Source organism: Hyaena hyaena, unplaced genomic scaffold (assembly GCF_003009895.1).
Source record: "Hyaena hyaena isolate Hyena2069 unplaced genomic scaffold, ASM300989v1 scaffold_110, whole genome shotgun sequence".
NCBI lineage: Eukaryota > Metazoa > Chordata > Mammalia > Carnivora > Hyaenidae > Hyaena > Hyaena hyaena.
Genome location: NW_024080742.1, coordinates 2,507,912 through 2,520,095, shown reverse-complemented (window position 1 = coordinate 2,520,095; position 12,184 = coordinate 2,507,912).

Here is a 12,184-nt window from a genome sequence, read left to right as displayed (position 1 = left end):
CTGATTTTAAGCCCTCCAGGCGATTCAATGTACAATAGGTGTCAAGAACGTCTGAGCCTGACCTCTGACTCTGATGGCATCTCTCAAAATTATCTCGATGGATCTCAGCACAACAGAGTGTCTCCCTGGTCCTGGGGTGGGGCGTGTACTAGTCTCCTACAGCTGCTGAATCGAATGACCACAACGTGGCCTGCCAAAACAGAAATGGAGACCGGGAATCCGAGATCAAGGCCAAGGCAGGGCCACGCCTGTCTGGCTCTACTGGGAAAAGTGCACGTTGCCTCTTTCCGCCGCTGGGGTGGCTTGAGTCCTTGGCTTCGGCTGCATCTCTCCAGTCTCTGCCTCCCTTGTCACATGGCCTCCTCTCTGTGTGTCTGTCCCCTTCCCTGCATGGGTTTAGAGCCCATCTCTATAACCTAGCATGGGCCCACCTCAAGATATTTAATTACATCTGCAAAATAGTCTTCCCAAATAAAGTCACAATCCTGAGGTCCAGATGTTAGAATCTGGACATCTTTTTTGAGGGGCCACCATTTAGTATGCTATGGGGCTAAGAATCTGTAACTTTTGATGAATTCCCTAAATAATATGGTTGATTCAGAAACAACTGATCAAGGGAAGGTGAACGATTGGCTCTCACTGCTTTGCAAGCTCACCGATCTCTGAGTTCCCTTGCTGCTTGTCTCTCTATTTGCACTCTCTTCTTACTGGGGCCAGGGGCTTGGGCGGGGGCTGCACAAACATACTGTCTGCTGAACTTAGGCAGCTCCTTCTCCAGAACGCACAAGAGCGGGGCCTCGTCTCTCTGCAGCCATGCTGCTCAGGGGGCCGCTCCCATCTGCTCCCACGACATCTGGGGTGATTTCAGAACAACTGGCACCAGAAGGTAACTCAGCTTCTCAAGGACATGTAACCTGCTGCAGAGGTAAATTATTTCGCTCTACCTGGTGTGAACCAAAGAGGCCGGCCATGGATGCAGCTTCCCTTGGGTTCCCAGCGGCCGAAGCCGTGGGCCAGGAGAGCTTTCCAGAACCACTTTTCCTCCAGCCGAGCCTTCCTGTGCTCTAGGCTCTGGAGGAGCCACTCAGAGCCAAGCGTCAGAAAGTGATAGTGTGTAATGAACCATATAACTCACAAGTCACCACAAGAAACCTCGACTTTAATAGAGCTGTGCCTCTCTTCTCCTCTGAAAACCATTAAACCACAGATGGTATCACTCCACAATTATGGCGCCCATACCTTGGCTGATCCCACGTAGGGGGCCATGGTCAGAAGGAACCACAGGGATCCAACAGCCGATCAGGGCCACAGTCACCCATCTGCTCAAGGTTAATGCCACAGTGCAGTTCTTGAGTTCAAAAACACCATCCAGGTCTTTGTGCCCCTTTATTCCTTTTACGGATGTTACCATGAAGTCCTCGTGACGTGATTGCCAGAGGGAAATCCCCCGTGTGTGTTTTCTGCTTACCTGTAACGGACTTCAGAAACACACTTGGCTCTTTATGGAAGTTGCTTCATTATGAAGTGATGGTCATAGAAACCAACAGTATGTTATAGTTCATAGGAGACTAGCCTTCGGATGTGAGTGCATTTGCAGAACGAGAAGGAAGACTAAATAATTACTGTACGTAAAGGCTTTAGCTGAATTAGATTCTGTCTTTTGGTTCAAAATAATTTACGTAGCAGAAAGGAAATAAGTCCTTAGCTCTGAAGTATTTTTACTATGCCATTCAAAGTCCTTGTTTGAGATTATATCGAGCAGAACTTTGATGAAGTACTAAAGCCATTTTGTAATTCTGTTTTAAAGCCTCATCATAGGGTTCAACCAGGTTCCAAAAGTTACGGCCTGGAACGGAGGAAGGGTTTCTCTGCTGTGAAATCTTTCCTCCCACGCCGTACTCTGCATATAACATTTTCTCTCGTCATTATTCTCTTCTCCCAGGACTCTCGTGCATGATTACGATTGAAGTCGGAGCAAACTTGTTTTTCCTGCCGTGTGATTGTCTGTACGTATGAGAAGACAAGAGCTCCATCCAGTAACACAAGCGGGGGTGGGGGGGGTGACAGTGTCCCGATCTCACGCCCCCACTCAGGGTGCAGGACGAGGCTGATAGGAGAAAGAAGTTATTGCATGTGGCTTTCCTTCTATGAATAGCATAGTAATCAATTGCCAGTCAGCCTTCATTCCCTGTCTTCAGGGAAAGAAGTCTTCTGAGAAATCTTGACAGTTCTGGAAAAATCAAAATAGTATTAAACTATGATCTGGACATTATTCATGAATTATGGTCAAGTCATTAGGGGTATGGCATTAGAGCTAGCCGGACCCAGGAATGAAACAATTGCTCTGACACTCACTTGGCTGAGTGCCACGGGTAATGTCACTTAATCTCTCTGAGTTTCAGTTTACCTCCAGGCGGCATGGAGGTCAAGAAGTGTGAGGGTCGGAGGCACACACCCATTTCCAGCTGAGCATGGGGCCTGGAATACGAGAAGCTCATAACGCAAACATAATCTGCAGTTACCACTTCTAGCGGCTTGCCTTTGCTCAAAACTAATGATTCACATTGACAAGGACTAGATGTTTTAAAACCAATGTCACACTTTTCGATACAGTGAAAATGTGGGAGAATAAGAATTCAATTTTGTTTTCCAACGACAGTTTAACGCATGTAATCCAAGGATGTCATGTCAAAATGCAAAAGAATACCGTAGAAATGAGAAAACGGAAGCAACTTCAACACCACAACACTGTGCAACTATTTTTAAAGAAAAAGAGGGCCCTTTACCCCCTTCCTGCTTCATCAAACAGCAATTTTTTAAAAAGCTATCTTGGGGCTCCTGGGTGGCTCGGTTGGTTAAGCATCTGACCGTTAATTTTAGCTCAAGTCATGATCCCAGGGTCGTGGAATCGAGCCCTGCATTGGGCTCCATGCTGAGTGTGGAGTCTACTTGGGATTCTCTTTCTCCCTCTGCCCCTCTCCCCTACTCGTATGTGCTCTCTCTCTCTCTCTCTCTTTCTCAAATAAAAAAAATAAAATTGGGCTAAATTAAAATTTAAAAAGCTATCCTGTTTTCTTATTATTCGCCCTCTATAGATGAGCCTCCCCCTGTTAGTGAAAGCCATTTGTCCTGGGTTTTAAATACTTGGAAAGTAGAAAACTTATGATCTTGTTTAGCTGAAGCTATGCACAATATAATACTTCACAGTAATCCACTATTTAGCTACTCTGGGCTAACTTCATAATTTACCCAAAAGGAATAAACCTTAAAAGGAAAACATCCCCCATAATTTCCTTCCTCAACCCGCCTATAATAGGGCGCGGGTTGCTGTGAATTCTCAGATTTGCTACACCGCGATGGCGCTAAGAATTTTAGCCTGGACGACGTCAAGAGTCGGATGCCTCTGGCGCCCTGGGGGAGTAGAAAGTGGGCAGGAATGGCAGTGGTGGGCAGAGGGGCAGAGTGACCATGAGTTCGCACCAGACAGGCTGCACTTACGGGTCAGGCGTGCCGGGATCCAGGTCAGGCCGCGAACCCGCTGGCCGCGTGTGCAGCTCAGGCCTGGCGGCGAGAACTGGAGGCCATCCATACGCCCTCCGGGTGCCCAAAGGGCCGTGAGAGCAGAATGAGCACGGCCATGTTTCTGAGGCTGTGACTGCAGGTGGGAGGCCGCGGTCTGATAGACACCGTGATCAGCACGGGGCTGGGAGGCACACACAAGCCTGACACTGACCCTGTAGTGAGTGAGAGTGTCTTCCACAACTCCTGTTCACAAGGAGCCTCAGAAGGAGACTGTCATTGGAAATAGGGTCTGTGCAGATGTAATGAAGGTGAGGACTGAGATGATATCGTACTGGATTCGGGTGGACCCTGAATCCAAGGAGAGCGTCCTTCTAGGAGACAGAACGGGCACACGGAAGGAGGCCATGCGACCACAAAGGCAGAGACCGGAGGGATGGAGCTGCAAGCCAAGGGATGCCTGGGGCCACCCGAAACCACAAGAGGCAAGGAAGGATGGTCCCCTGGGCCTTTGGGGGGAGCGCGACCTTACCAACACCTAGGTTTTGGACTTCCGTGAGGCGATACTCTCGATGCGCTCAGCCCCCCCCTTTGTGGTGTTTGCTGGCAGCCCCAGGAAACTAGGCCGGAAGCCACACAGGGGTCAGCCTGCTCCCCGGGAAGTGATGGGGAGCGGCGGGAGGAGCTTCAGGGTGTCAAGAAGAGAAGAAGGCAGAGGAACGTTACTGGAGACCTTCAAGGAAGCGCTGGAAAGGCGCAGAGGAAGCAATAAAAGGGGACGGTGAGCAGGAAGTTCAAATGCACTGACGGACGACCAGAGGCCTAACACGTAAGGCAACGAAAAGGAGGAACGTGTCTCCCTAAGTGGGGGCGAGGACGGCGTGGGGGGCAGGGGGCCGCGTCTCCCTAAGTGGGGGCTGAGGACGGCCGGGGGGGAGGGGGGCGGTGGGCAGGGCCAGGGCAAGGTGACGGCAAACACAATGCCCGCCATGTGGCCTGGTGTGGGCAGCCAGGCCCCAAGCACAGTGAGAAGAGCGTCTGTGGGTGTCAGAGCCTGGACAGGGAGGAGGAGGCCGCCACGTGGACCGGCTGTCGAGAGAGGTGCTGGGGCTCAGGTGGGTCAGGAGGGGCTGCGGGAGGAGCTGCGGGTGACTGGTCACAACCATGGCTGCTAATTGACGCGGACGGATGTAGAAATGAATACAGATGTAATCAGTGTGTGTGCACATACATGTATTCCCTAACTCACTCCACAGGTGCACTGGTCCCAGTAAAATATTCCTGGAGAAATGGGTGATTCCAGGACTGGGCCAGGTAAGGCATTCAATAAACCAAAAACATTATATACATATATTTATTTTGAGAGAGAGAGAGCACGTGCTAGTTGGGGAGGGCAGAGAGATGGGGAGAGAGAATCCCAAGCAGGCTCCACATGGCCAACTCAGAGCCCAACGCGGGGCTCAGTCTCACAAACTGTGAGATCATGACCTGAGCTGAAACAAGTGTCAGACACAACCGACTGAACTCTCCGGGCACCCCAAACCTAAAACGTCTATGCCAAAACATGAGAAAGTGCTCACAGACCGATGGGGACAAGTCAAAAGAACACAGAGGCCAGTTCGAAGGGTGTTCCACTGGCCAAATCTGGGGCCATTTGTGCACCGAAGTGAACAGCAGTGGGGTCCCGTCCACGGAGGAAACAGGGCGCTCTGAGTCCACACTGATGACAAATAGATAAATGAAGAACTTGGAGCGCCTGGGTGGCTTAGTCGGTTAAGCGTCCGACTTTCGCTTAGGTCATGATCTCGCAATTCGTGGGTTCGAGCCCTACGTCGTGCTCTGTGCTGACTGCCAGCTTAGAGCCTGCAGCCTGTTTCAGTCTGTGACTCCCTCTCTCTCTGACCCTCCCCTGCTCACACTGTCTCTCTCTCTCTCTCTCTCTCCTAGAAGTAAATAAAACATTAAAAAAAAAAATGAAGAACTTGACAGTTTCCTGAGGAAGGGAGCATTTACATGGTCAGAGGCACCACCCCCCCCAACACACCCACACAATTCAGTATTATTAACTGCACGCTGGGAAGGACTAACTGTCGGAGGGAAAGGCCGACGGCAAATCCCGAGTCCGTGGAAGAGGCGTGAGAACACAGCGCCTCTCCTGTGACGCTCCTGCCACGGATTGGAGGCATTGGACGCACCCAGACGGAGGGACATCCCACTACTTAACCGGCCTGTGATGTTCAAGAGGATCAAGGTCGTGAGAGTCAGAGAAGACCGATCTCTGAGAAACCGAAACTCCCCGAAGAGAGGAGACGGCCGTGTGCAGCCTGCACCCCCGACTGGGTGCTCCCTTCACAACAGACAGCCCGACAGTACTGGGCGTGGAAGGGGCCTGAGGGCCGCGTGGTGGCAGGGAGTCCGTGCTGGCCCTCTGCTCCTGGTGGCCCCGCTGGGCTCGCGGGTGTGAGCCTCTGCCCAGCTGCCAGAACCAAGTACCCAGAGTCACTTATGCAGCCCATGTTGATTCTGTCACGTTCCTTGAGGCTGGAAGTCCAAGATCAAGGTGCCAGCGGGGATGGTTCCTTCTGAGGCCTCGCTCCTAGACGCGCTGATGGCCCTCTTCCCCTCTGCCTTCGCAGGGCACCCTCTGTGTGTGTCTGTGCCCTGGTCTTCTCTCCTTCTGGGGACTCCAGTCACTGGATTAAAGTCCACGCACATGAGTTCATTTTAATTAAATTACCTCTCCGAGGACCCTCTCTTCAAAGTAAGTCACCGTGTCAGGTTCTGGGGGTTGAGACTTCAAGACATGAATTTTGAGAGGACACAACTCAGCCCATAGAAGTAGGAGAATGTCCTTGTTAGTAGGAAATAAATAGACACAGAAGAATCTGGAAATGAGGTGACATCTGGACAGCAGCTTTTTCTCGGGAAATGTAAAAAAAAAGACTTCTTGTACAGTACTTACTTGCAACTCTTCTGTAAGTTGGAGATTGTTGCAAAACAGCACTAAAGAAAAACACTCACAGGGGCATTCAAAGTTCTGTTAGTGGGTGGCGTGTCCGCGTCGGACTGGGATGCCGCAGCAGTCTGAACTCGGCTCTGCGCTTATTCAAGCTTTCTTCCTCTCCGTGATCGAGACGAAGGTCTGACTAAAGCGGAGCATTCTTCAGGTAACCCATTATCGAATGTTGGCATGAATGCTTAATACTCTGAAAGAAAACAATCCTGGCAAGTATAAAATATTTACAGGCTGCTGTCTGCTCTCCTCACTTGAGGAACATTCTCATCTGTACACAAATGCTCTTCGGCTTCTGGGAACAGATGGTGGAGAGCGATAAAGACTGAAACATTAGAAGGCAGGAATTGGAGCCCGAAGCCCAGCCAGGAGAGACCGGTCCCCATGGGGAGCAAGTGTCTCGATGTTCTTGAGATAAAGAACTTGAACTAGGATTGCTGTTTTAGTCCTTCCGATTCTGCCAGTTACTCCTCTTAATTTATCTACATCTCCCCTGTGTGCCCAGAAGATGTGTTACCTCCCAGGGCAATGCCTGACTGCACCGTAATGTTATCTTTGCACAGGGCCTGTCAAGGCATCGTGAATCTCTCGCCTCTATAGGACATAACATGAATGAAGAGAGGTCCATCTGAATATCACCAGCTACCTCACTCACCTTGGTTCTTCTAGAGATTAACGGCAGCCCTCACACTAAGACCTACCCGCTTACTTTCTTCAGGTCCCTCTGACCCAACAACAATATTGTCATCTTAACTGAAATGTGCTGTCAAGAGATTCCACCGTCACATACTAAGCTACGTTTAGGACTTCGCTGATTCGTTCCCCTGCTCCAAAACAAGAACCCACCTGTTCTTCATAACGAGATACGGACCGAAAAGAATAACCACACACCTGCATCTGTGCACTAACATTCCCCTGCTCTTTTAAGACCAACGCAACCCAAGCACGCCCTATTATATTCCCATAGTTATCGGTGCATTTCATATTGACTTTTCCGAGCGTCATTTTCAAGTCACAGAACTCCAAATTTTATCTTATTTGAGCTTAAAGGTGTCATTTTCTTTTTGATGTTCACACTGTTGTATTTAGATTAGCAGAAAATCCTTAGGCTACTGTAGTCTCAGTAGACCCCTATATAGAACACAATTGTCAGGGAGTAAGAGTAAAGACTACACTCCGGGCACTGGACCCACACGTGGCATTCGAGAGGGCAGAAGTGATGGGGGAGCGCCTGGGGGGCTCAGTCAGCTAAGCGTCTGACTCTTGATTTCAGCCAAGATCATGATCTCACAGTTGGTGAGTTTGAGCCCTGCATCGGTCTCTGAGCTCATAGTGCAGAACCTGCTTGGGATTCCTCTCTGCCTCTCTCTCTCTGCACCTCCTCAAATTGCACTGTCTCTGTCTCTCTCAAAGTAAATAAAAAATAATTTTTTAATATGGGAAAAAACATATTTAAAAAAAGAAATGATGGTCCCGCTGCCCTTATCAGGCCACTTTTTATGATGAAACCAGAGAAAATATTTCTTTCAAGTCATAATTTTAAATTCCGTTAATTTAAATGTCATTCAATTTTAATGAAATCAATTAGAGTTGAAATTATATTACTTTATGTTTTCTTAATGTTTACTTATTTTTGAGAAAGAGAGACACAGAGTGAGAGTGGGAGAAGGGCAGAGAGAGAGGGAGACACAGATTCTGAAGCAGGTTCCAGACTCTGAGCTGTCAGTTTGATGCAGGGATCGAACTCATGAATGGTGAGATCATGACCTGAGCTGAAGTCGGATGTTTAACTGACCGAGCCACCCAGGTGCCCAAAATTAAATTAGTTTAAACTAATTAAAATTATATATTTTATACTTAAAGACATTTCTGTTTCTACTTTCTTTTTTCTAAAACCCATCCATTTTCATTTTTAAACCTCTCTCCAGAGCTATATAGAACTCCTTCCCTTTCCTGAGCTCCGTGCTGGTCCTTAATGCCATTCTGTAGTCAGTGTATTGTACTGACAGTTCCATTCAAGAACCCATTGCTCTTGCATTTGTGGAACCAAAATCTAAAACCAAGTATGGGAGACAGACTAGAAACTACCACAGAGTGGAGGGAGATTTTGGTGGGAGAACTGGTCCTTCCCAATTTCCTAAGTCCCTTTACCCCAGGAGGCTCAAGGAGGATCACTCCAAAGCTGCCATTTTGAGAACGCCTTGGGCCCCCCCAACTCCAAAGGGTATTTTCTGTCTCGCACAAATGTAGCAGAGCAAGGCTCTTCCCTTTGGTTTCCACAAAGTCAGTTTAGGAGGGGTTCACTGCTCATATGTTTTAATGAGGATGGACATGGCTTTAAATTTTTACAAGTCCTCGGTAACAATAATGCCTTCTATTTCACTAGAAGTATTTTGGAAGATCTTTTTGAGCTTGCCTCATTACTCTTTAACACATACCTATAAATAAATGAGCCTTGATTCTTGGAAGAACAAGAGGAAAATGCTCTTCTTGAGGTGTGACAGCTGGCAGACTCGAAAGGGACAATTGGCTTTATTTTATTTACTGCCTTTATTGCCTGTTCTCCTCTGAAGAAATACAAACTGCCAATTAGGGAGGGATGGTGCGCAACATGGAAGGGCTCCATAAAACTTAGTTCCTTTTAAAAAGCAAGACCCTGGACTAAATTTAGAGATGATTACTATACCGTGGATATTATTAATAACTATACAGAAATGCAACATTAATTTTTAAAGGCCTAAGAGCACGAAAAGGTGGAGAATGCAGCTCTGACCTCTTCCACTGGCTGATGTCCTCCCACTAGCTGGTGCTCCACCTCGAGCCAAGTGCATCAGAACATTCCTGAAGGGTCTTTCATTGTCGCTGAGGGTGAGTTTCAGGGCCATGAAAACTGGGTGACGTGGAAAAAGTGAAAATGGATGCCTTCCTATGTGGCACATTAAATGTAGGCAATTTGGAAGTTTCGACGTGTGGATGGGGCATCTAAGGCCTCTTTGTAATGTTTTCTTAAATATTTATTTATTTTGAGAGAGGAGGGGGAGGGCCAGAGAGAGAGAGAGAGAGAGAATCCCAAACAGTCTCCATGCTGTCAGCACAGAGTCCAACGCAGGGCTTGAACCCATGAACCGTGAGATCATGACCTGAGCCAAAAACAAGAGTCAGACACTTAAGTGACTGAGCCACCCAGGTGCCCCATGTTTCTGGAATATGTGAACACTGGCAGGCTCACCGTGGCTCGGGGAGGGAAGCAGAGATGAGGGCACAAGAACAGCTTAGGAACGACTCTGAGTGACGCTTCAACCAGGACAGCAGACTGATTTCCAGATAGTGGTAATGAAACGGAGCAGAACAAACCAAATCCCCGAAGACTGTGCCAGGCAGTCACACGGTGTCTGTTCGGTTTTATAATAATAACTGACATATAATGAATGCTTTATGTATGCCAGGCATGAGACTAACTTGCTTTTGTTCGTTATCTCGTAGAATACTTAAAAAATAAGTGGCATAGGTGCCATCATCACTTGACACATAAGAAAACCAAGGCACAGAGCGATAAGGTGCCTGCAGAAAGTCACAGGGACGCAATTGTAGGTTTGCGCCAGGATCTCCAAAAGGCTACAGCACGGAGGCCAGGACGAATCCTTATAGTTTCAACAGCGACAGAAATAATGAGTCCACGTGCTGATAATGTGGACTGTTATTCAAATCTGTTGTACTACATCCTCGCTGGACTGCTGTTAGCTGATCCATCAACTGCTCGACAGAAGTGTTAAAATCTCAGGTTATACCGTAGAATTGTCTACTCCTTTAAACTCTGTCAACTTTCTTTCCCCTTTTGGATTTGGAAGCTCTGTTATTGAGCACGTACAAGTTTATGACTGTTACGTCTTCCTGCTGAATTGACCCTTTTATCCTTGTGAGGTATCCTTATGTATCCCATTTTGCTTTGAAATTTACTTTAATTTATTAATACATCCAGTCCGATCTTCTTTGTTGTGTCTGCTTTCCATCCCTATGCTTTTCCTTTTCTGCTTCTCTGAGATTATTTTGATTTTTTTTTTTTTTTAAAGAATCCCCTCACAGCTGTCAAATGTGTGTGGTGAGACAGATATGCCAGTTCTGGGTAGGTGAGAATCACAACTCATGCAGCTTCAAAATAGAAAACCTGGTTATACGTGTCAAAATCCATAATAATATACGTGTTCTTCAGCCCAGCCCTTCTACCTCTGCACATTTATGTTTTAAAAAGTAATGTATGGATTCAAGGTTAGACCCCAGACTTATTTTTCTGCTCCCAGAGTTGACAATAACTGCTGTTATTGTAGTAAGGCCATTATGGAATATCACCGTACAATTTCTAATGATAACTTTGGACGATCCTCACCTACTCTGTGCTCCTCCCTCCCTTCTGCCCCTCTCGCCTCTTTCCCTTTGCAAATCGCCTTAACATCTCAAAGGCAAAAGCTTATAGTATACCTTAATTTACTTTTAACTCTTATAATTTTGTGCAAATTAAGAAAAGTTTTTGAAAAAGTGACGCATTATCTTCAAACGATTTCATTATGAAATTCTTCAGGCACGTAAGAAAATGTTATAAAGGCAGCTATGTGCCCATCATCAAGCACAAGAAATAAAATGATTCCTCAGCCCCTTCTCACTTTGAGCTACACCATTCAGTTTTCTTTCCTCCTCATTCCCAAAACTGCTCTTGTTAAGGTCGCCAACACCCTCCCTGCGGCTAATCCCGTCATTCCCCATCTGCCTTCATTATATGTGATCTACCTACAGTGAGAGTGGCCAGTGACAATTTCTCTTGTCCTCAACAACGGGTGTTGTTGTTGAGGGTGTTCTCACGGGCTTCCCTCCAACCGCTCTTCAATCCTTCTGTATCCCCTCTACTGGTTTATTCTCTTCTCTTCGACCTTAAGGGTGAAAAATCCCATGCCTTGCTCCACAGCCCTCATCTCTTCTCATCTGCACAGTCTCTCCTAAGTTGTTTGCCTCTGGTCCCATGGCTTTTAATAACATTGATATATGTTGGGGCGCTTGGCTGGTTCAGTTGGCTAAGCATCAGACTTTTGATTTCAGGTCATGATCCCAGGGTGGTGGGATGGAGCCCCACGTCGGTCCATGCTGAGCATGAAGCATGAGCCTGTTACCCCAGAGATTCTCTGTCTCCCTCCCCCACCCCTTCCCACTTGTGCATGCACATACTCTCTCTCTCTCTAAAAAAGAAAAGAAAAGAACATTGATATATGAATCTTGTTTATCTTCTGCACTGAGGATGCAGTTAGCAACTGAGTCTATGACATCTCCCCCTGGATATCTCATTGGAATCGTGAACTGACCATGTCCAAAACAAAGCACCGAATTGCTACCACTCCAGCCTTCTCCATCTTGGTAAAAATCATCACCACCTTCCTCGTTTGTACCTCCATCTAACTTTTCAATAAATGTTCCTAGCTGTCCCTTCCAGATACCCCAAATAACTTTCCTTCTCTCCATCTCCACTGCATCCTCTCTGATCCACACCACCACCACCCTTTACCTGCAGCTGGGCCACCGGCTCCTGTCCCTCCCCTCTCTCCATCTGTTCTCCACCCAACATGGAGAAGAGAGCTTTTATTATTTTTTTTTTAATTTTTTGACATT